The sequence below is a fragment of the Trachemys scripta genome, chromosome 14 (assembly GCF_013100865.1).
Source record: "Trachemys scripta elegans isolate TJP31775 chromosome 14, CAS_Tse_1.0, whole genome shotgun sequence".
Lineage (NCBI taxonomy): Eukaryota > Metazoa > Chordata > Testudines > Emydidae > Trachemys > Trachemys scripta.
In genome coordinates, this window is record NC_048311.1 from 25038181 (window position 1) to 25045040 (window position 6860).

The window sequence follows — 6860 nt, forward strand, 5'->3', positions numbered from 1 at the left end:
CTCTATAAAAAGACATTTTTTCACTGGGAAATGTTCTTAAAATGTAATGAGCTTGATTCTCATTTATGCGACGGGCCCTTTGTACTGCCCTGGTAGTATAAAGGGGCCTTAACGTGTAAATTATTATTTATTTGTATTGGTAGTGCCTAGGGGAGCCCAGACATGGACCACGACCGCATCATGCAAGGTACTGTACAAACATAGAAGACAAAGGCAGTCCCTGCCCCAAAGAGTTTACAATCTAAATAGAAGACAATAGGAAGATACAGACAGGGGAAGCACAAGGATACAACGAGACAGTATTGGTCAACATGAGAGGCAATGGTCTTATCACACCAGTTGCCTTACCCTTGTCTAGTTTTTTGTAGGGCATCTCAGCAAAGGAGAGATTTAAGAAGGGAGGAGGAAGTTATGGCTCTTGGCATTGCCAGAACTATGGAAAAAGGCTTTAATGTAAATGGGAATTAGGCCCCTGGTGTTTAAGTTGTGAAGAGGAAATATATAATCTGGCCATACCACTGAAACGTACTTCATTTCAAAAGATGCCACTCATTTGAGACCCCCCTCATCTGTTTTCCACATTAATCCAGGGTCCTTTCTTGCTTTAACTGTCACAAAATTATTTACACCAAAAAATAAAGAACCATGAACTTGAAGTTGCAGAACGAGTCGTTTCCTCTCAAGGAAGGAATCCCACAGCAATTTAAAACGTTGGCATAAACCACGTTTGTGCAATCTTCATTTTGGATCTGTCACAGGCTATGTGCAGACATCAAGTATTGCAGACACCATTTGTGTTTTATTAGAGATCGAGGCTGAGATTTTTTCCATGTCTGGCTAAGCCATTTGGGCACCCAATTCCCATGAAAAGTAAGGGAAATTGGGAGTCAGATTCAAAGTGTCACTTCTGCTCCTGAGTCACACTGAGGCTTGGCTACACACAGAAATAGCGATGTCAGTTTTATTTCACACCTTTTATATCTCGGTGCAAGTCTGTGTGCGGACACTCATGTGTCATTTTGATCTGGTTTAAGTTGGGAAGACATGGACGAGGTGATCCTGAACATCTCAGCCTGAGCTTTGAAGTTAGCAGTACTGTTCCTGCACAAGAAAGTTTCTGGAATTCTTCGTTGCTTCTTGGTGCCAAATAGCTTTAGCAAAAATGAGAGAAGTTGGATGAGAAATATTTCAGCACTGACAGTTCACTTTCAGATGTCTTTCTAAAAGCTGCTATTCAATTCTTAAAATGTTTTCTAGTTTAGATGTGGGGCTTTTCATGGGAACTTTTCAAAAGGCTAAAATCCATTACTAGCCTCATGGCAAAATGTTAGGTCTCACAGCCTTGATGAGTGTCTTATGTGGAACAAAACATATGAATTAATGCTGACTCTCCTTGCTGTAAATTAGACCCTATTGATCTTTCAAGGAGTATTTTGAAAATCTAATATACTTTAGTTCTAGGGCAGAATTTTCAAAAACACCACAGTGACTTAGGAACCTAAGTCCCATTGGTTTTCAGTGAAATTAATGCTCCTAAGTGCCTAAATCACTGTTGAAAATGGGACTTAGGCATTTTTCAAAATTTTGCCACTAATCTATGTCCACATTTCTCAAGGCTCAGGATTTTCTTCAACAATTTAGAAGTGCAGAAACATTGATTTCTGTTCCTTTTCTTGTCTGATGAAATAACACAGGGTTATGAATGAGCCCCTAAATAGAATGCATTGCAGTTGTTTTTAAGGGCTGTCAGTACATACTATATAGTCTTAAACAAACCCTAGTTAATCACTAATCAAATGATCTATGTCTTGGCTTCACTGACAGATTGGAAGGGCTGTTGATACTGTTGCTTATCAGAGAGAAATTGCTACCAAGTACTGCTTTATTTCCGTACACGACGCTTGAAATATATCATGTGCTGCCCAGCTGAAATGCTTTTTAGATAGTTTACTCTGAGGCCACCTAGTGGCAAGAGATGAGGCTGTAGGGCACCTGGTGAATTTCCTCTGTGCACTATCTTTGGGCTGGTCCACACTAAGGCCCCAGTTCGAACTATACTCAACTTCAGCTACGTGAATAACGTAGCTGAAGTCGAAGTATCTTAGTTCGAACTTAAAGGTACTTACCGTGGGTCCACACGCAGCAGGCAGGCTACCCCGTCGACTTTGCCTACTCCTCTCGCAAAACAGGATTACCGGCTTTGATGGCGAGCACTTCCGGGATCGATTTATCGTGTCTAGACAAGACGCGATAAATCGATCCCAGAAGATCGATTGCTTGCCGCCGAACCAGCGGGTAAGTATAGACGTACCCTTTGTGGGACAAATTTTCATCTGTGTTCTCAAATTTTGCCTGTGCAAATGCACCCAGCTCCCCTGGCTTGAGTATGAAAACATCCGTTCGCATGCGCTGAGAAGCAGCATGTGTGTTTTTGTGCAAGAAATCAGAGGCCAAGTATGAAGGTTTCCAGTTCTTCCTATACAAGATTAGTTCTTGTTCGCTTGGTTATTCCTCATATTAAAATGCTATAGATAGTAACATTAACGAAGCTAGTAGGGTTCTACAGATATTTAATACAGTCTATAGAAATTAACTGTATGGAGAGCATAGTCTAATGGATAGAGCGCACAGAGTGGGATTGGGTTCTATTCTGGGTCCTGCTAATAACCTGCTCTGTGACCTGAATTAAATCACTTGCCTCTTTGTTCCTTCATTTCTTCTCCTACTCTTTGTCCCTCTAGACTGCAAGCTCGTTGGGGGCAGGGCCTGTCTTTTACTATGTGTCTATATAGTGACTAACACAATAGGGCCATAATCCCAACTCTAGGCACCACTTGAATAAAACAATAACCCATCTAATAGCAAATGAGATCTTCCCTATAATTTCTTTTTAAATCCATTATATCAGATTCCATAGCAGGGATATAATTCCACACGTGGGTTAAAAAACAAAACCTTGAGAAAGTTTATAACAAGACTTTCCTGAAAGGGATGATTGTATTATGGGCAGTTATATGGGCCAGTAAATTAGTTTGATCACCAGTGATCTGGATCCAGTGTGTAAAAACCTTCACAATGGGAGGCACAGAAGTAACAGCCTGTGGGCTGGTATAGCAACCATGGAGGGACTTCTTAACTGTCTTGTCTAACCTGCATATTGATTCCATTGCACTGAAATCTTGCATGGTTCCCTCACAGAAATCCCATTGATTCCAACTGTGTGTGAGGCGATGGGAGTGAATTTCACCCAGAGGAAACCTGCAAGATCACAACTGCCGTGACTTGCATCTAACTTCGGCAGGACTCACCAAAAGGGAATTATTGGACAAAGATTAAAAAAGACTAGCTAGGACTAAAACTGAAAATGTAAGGAGGGTAAGGATGGAGCCTGGAGTTTTAGATCAGAGTTGATTAGGTAGGAGATGACCACAAGAATAATAATCACCTTAAAATGAAAGCAATGGGTATTGGTTATGGAGGAAGAAGTGACAGCTAAGAATGGTTCATTCATTTGGAGTAGCTGCAATCCATACTTCAAAGAAAGAGGAAGCAATTGCTGCAGTGAAATCAGTATTGAAGAAAAAATGATACTAATGAGGAAGAAAGGTGAGAAAGCTGGAATGTCATTGCCAATGTCTTGATTGTGACCAGCACTCATGTGAGGACACAAGGGAAGGAGAGAGAGCTCTGGGATCCTTCCCCCCAGCATAGGAGCTTGCCACAATAATGGCTCTTATTCTTTCTTGAGCACAAGAATTGCTCCCCGCATAGCTGCTGGAACTAACGTGCTGGAGGGGCTGCTGCACCCCTGGCTTGAAGTGGTTTCCATCGTATTCAGAGTTTACAGTTTGATTCAATGGCTCTCAGCACCCTCACTACACAAATTGTTCCGGTGCCCCTGGCTCCATGCTAGCCCCATCTGGGCACTAGTCTGTTTAAAAGGCACCTGGTGGCCATGTCCCAACCCTCCCACATCTACTGCAGCCAACTAAAGGGCTATGCAGCGGCTGCATTCCCCACAAGTTCAGTTATTATCATTTGCAGCGTGGTAGCATCTCAGAGCTTCCGTCATGGACAAGGGGCCTGATGTCAGGACCTCGGTCTCAAATCCTGGTCATCCACACCCACTGGGTTCTTGGGAAGTAGCCTTGGCCATCATACAACACCAACTCATCCAATTACCAGAGAATTCACAGACTTGGGTGGGCCAGCTTCCAGGGTTCTGTGATCTGCTTCCTGATTGGCTACTTGCTCTTGGCCCTGATTGGCTGGTGACCATATATAAATTTCCTGCTTCTGTTCTGGCCTTGTCTGAGCAACAAGCCATTGCCTGCTAGTTGCCACTCAGCCCCAGCTTGACCCCACCAGCTGCCTTGCTATACACTCCCTTTGGATTGGATCTCCTGGTTATTAAACCTCTTGTGTGAACTCTGATCTCTGATATGGATCTGTCTTCAACCTGCATGCACCCACTGTGCTAGGTGCTGTACAAACACGGAACAAAAAGACGGTCCCTGGTCTAAGCCTAAGACAAGACATAACAGGTGGAGACAGACAGCAAAACACAAGGAAACAATGAGACCACACTGTTCAAGTATGCCGAGTTCCAGAATTGCCAGCAGCATGCCGCTCCAAACTTCAAGTTTGTGCCTCAGTGACACAATCTAGATTAATAACTCTCAGGCGTTACAGTAATCTGGAAGCATATTGGGTCCTGCAAAAGGAATTCACCATACAGCTCCGGCTCTTTGTTAAATAATTGAAGGAGGAAGCAGTTTCCGCCCATGTCACTCTCCAGAATTGAATCCTGACAGCCAGCGGCACAAACAGAGCCTCAAACAGAACTGAAAATAGCTTCTCAAAAGCCAGGCATCACTCTATCGATTCCAGCTGGTTACACCATGAAAGCTAACTGACACACTGATTGTCATCATTATTAACAAGCTAGGTTGATTGGTTTAACTGCTTGTTCTGTCAGAGAACAGAGTCATTGCTAAGAATAGCCCCAGGATAAATAAACCCCTTTAATCTTAGTCTGAAGTGGAAGAGGAGGGAAGTGGAGACGCCAGCAATCCCAGTGTATGATGCAGAACACAAATAGAGGACGGAGATCAGGTGTAGAATAGGATGGGATTAGTTGATTGATATATCCTGTTCTGTATTGCTTTAGGCCAGCGGGGGAGGTGTTTGTCCCGTCACCTCCTGCTGCCCAAAGCAGGATCTTTTAATTTAGAGGGGCTACGTGAGCTCATACATTACAGCCATGTATAAATGTAGGCTGGACACTTAGTAAATGCACCACCTAAGGCAATAGACTTAATCCAGGACGGGGGTGGGCGGGGAGCAAAGCAATAGCTCTCCTTTCTAGTCTTTTCCCAGGGGCATACGAGACTGGACTGTGTCCTGTTTGTACAGTGCCTAGAACATTGGTGTCCTGGTCCGTGTCTGGGGTTCCAGCCTGCTAGCGCAGGGGCAGGCAAACTTTTTGGCCTGAGGGCCGCATCGGGTTTTGGAAATTGTATGGAGGGACGGATAGGGGGTGTGGCCCGGCCCCCACCCCCTATCCGCCCCCCCACTTCTCGTCCCCTGACGGTCCACCCCTGGGACTCCTGTCCCATCCAACCCCCCCGTTCCCTGATGGCCCCCCCGGTACCCTTGCCCCATCCACCCCCACCCCGGTTCCTGTCCCCTGACTGCCCCTGGAACCCCCGCCCCGACTGCCCCCTGCTGCCCCATCCAACCCCCCCTCCTTCCTGACTGCCCCCCCCAGACCCCGGACCCCATTCAACCCCCCATTCCCCGCCCTCTGACCGCCCCAACCTCTAGCCACGTGCCCACCCCCTGACCACCACCTCGAACTCTCGTGCCCTCTATCCACCCCCCCACTCTGTGCCCCCTTACCGCGCTGCCTGGAGCATGGTGGCGCTACAGCCATGCACTGCGTAGCACAGAGCACCGGGTCAGACTGAGCTCTGCAGCGGCGCTGCCCCCGGAGCTCGCAGCCCCACCGCCCAAAGCATTGCACCGGCAGCGGGGTGAGCTGAGGCTGCGGGGGAGGGAGAACAGCAGGGGAGGGGCCGGGGGCGAGCCTCCAGGGGCAGGAGCTCAGGGGCCGGGCAGGAGGTTCCCGTGGGCCACATCTGGCCTGCGGGCCGTAGTTTTCCCACCTCTGTGCTAGTGCAATACAAACGCATAATAATAATTTGTTGTAACAATAAGGATCTACTACTTTGCACTTCTATAGCTCCTTGAATCTGAGGATTTCAAAGCACTTTCCCACTGTTAATTCATTATGTCACTCAACAGCCCCACTATTGTCAACCCTCAGGGTTAAAAAACATGAGACAGGCCCCAAAGTGTTATGAAACTGGCTTATAAACCATGAAATGTTAAAAGTTAATACCTTTTGGGTTCTTTCTTTTCCTTCTGTTGTTGGAGCTTCTAGGGTCGAGGTTTCCAAGCTTTTCTCTGCTAGTAACTTTCCTTTTTAAAAATAAAAGTTAAGATTATCAGGGTTTCACCAGACTCCAGGAGCTGGGGCTTGGAGAAAAATGCCAAATATCATGAGACCTGTGATAAAATTGTGAGAATTGGCAATACTGTACCCTTATGAGGTAGATACTATTACTCCAACTTTGCAGATGGGTAAAATGAGGCATAGAGAGGTAAAGTTAGTTGTGCTATGATCTCTAGATCTCTATGTATCCATCTAGGTTTTTATAAGGATGCCCATTGCCCTGGTGTCTGAGTGCCTAATACCCATTTGTGTTTCTTATGTACTACTACTTTTCCTATAAAGGATATGAAAATTCTCAATATTACCAATTTGGAAACAGATTTTTCAGAATTTCTTCCACGGA

The 6860-nt window shown here is 45.5% G+C and overlaps 1 protein-coding gene across 1 annotated transcript in view; it reads right to left on the bottom strand.

Annotated features, from left to right (window-relative positions):
• Positions 1–6483, bottom strand: part of MMD (monocyte to macrophage differentiation associated) — a 68817-nt gene extending 62334 nt beyond the window's left edge. The window contains exon 1 of the mRNA XM_034789653.1: positions 6404–6483. The gene's annotated coding sequence lies outside the window, so the exon portion shown is untranslated. The remainder of the gene's footprint in view (positions 1–6403) is intronic.
• Between the last annotated feature and the right edge of the window lie 377 nt (positions 6484–6860).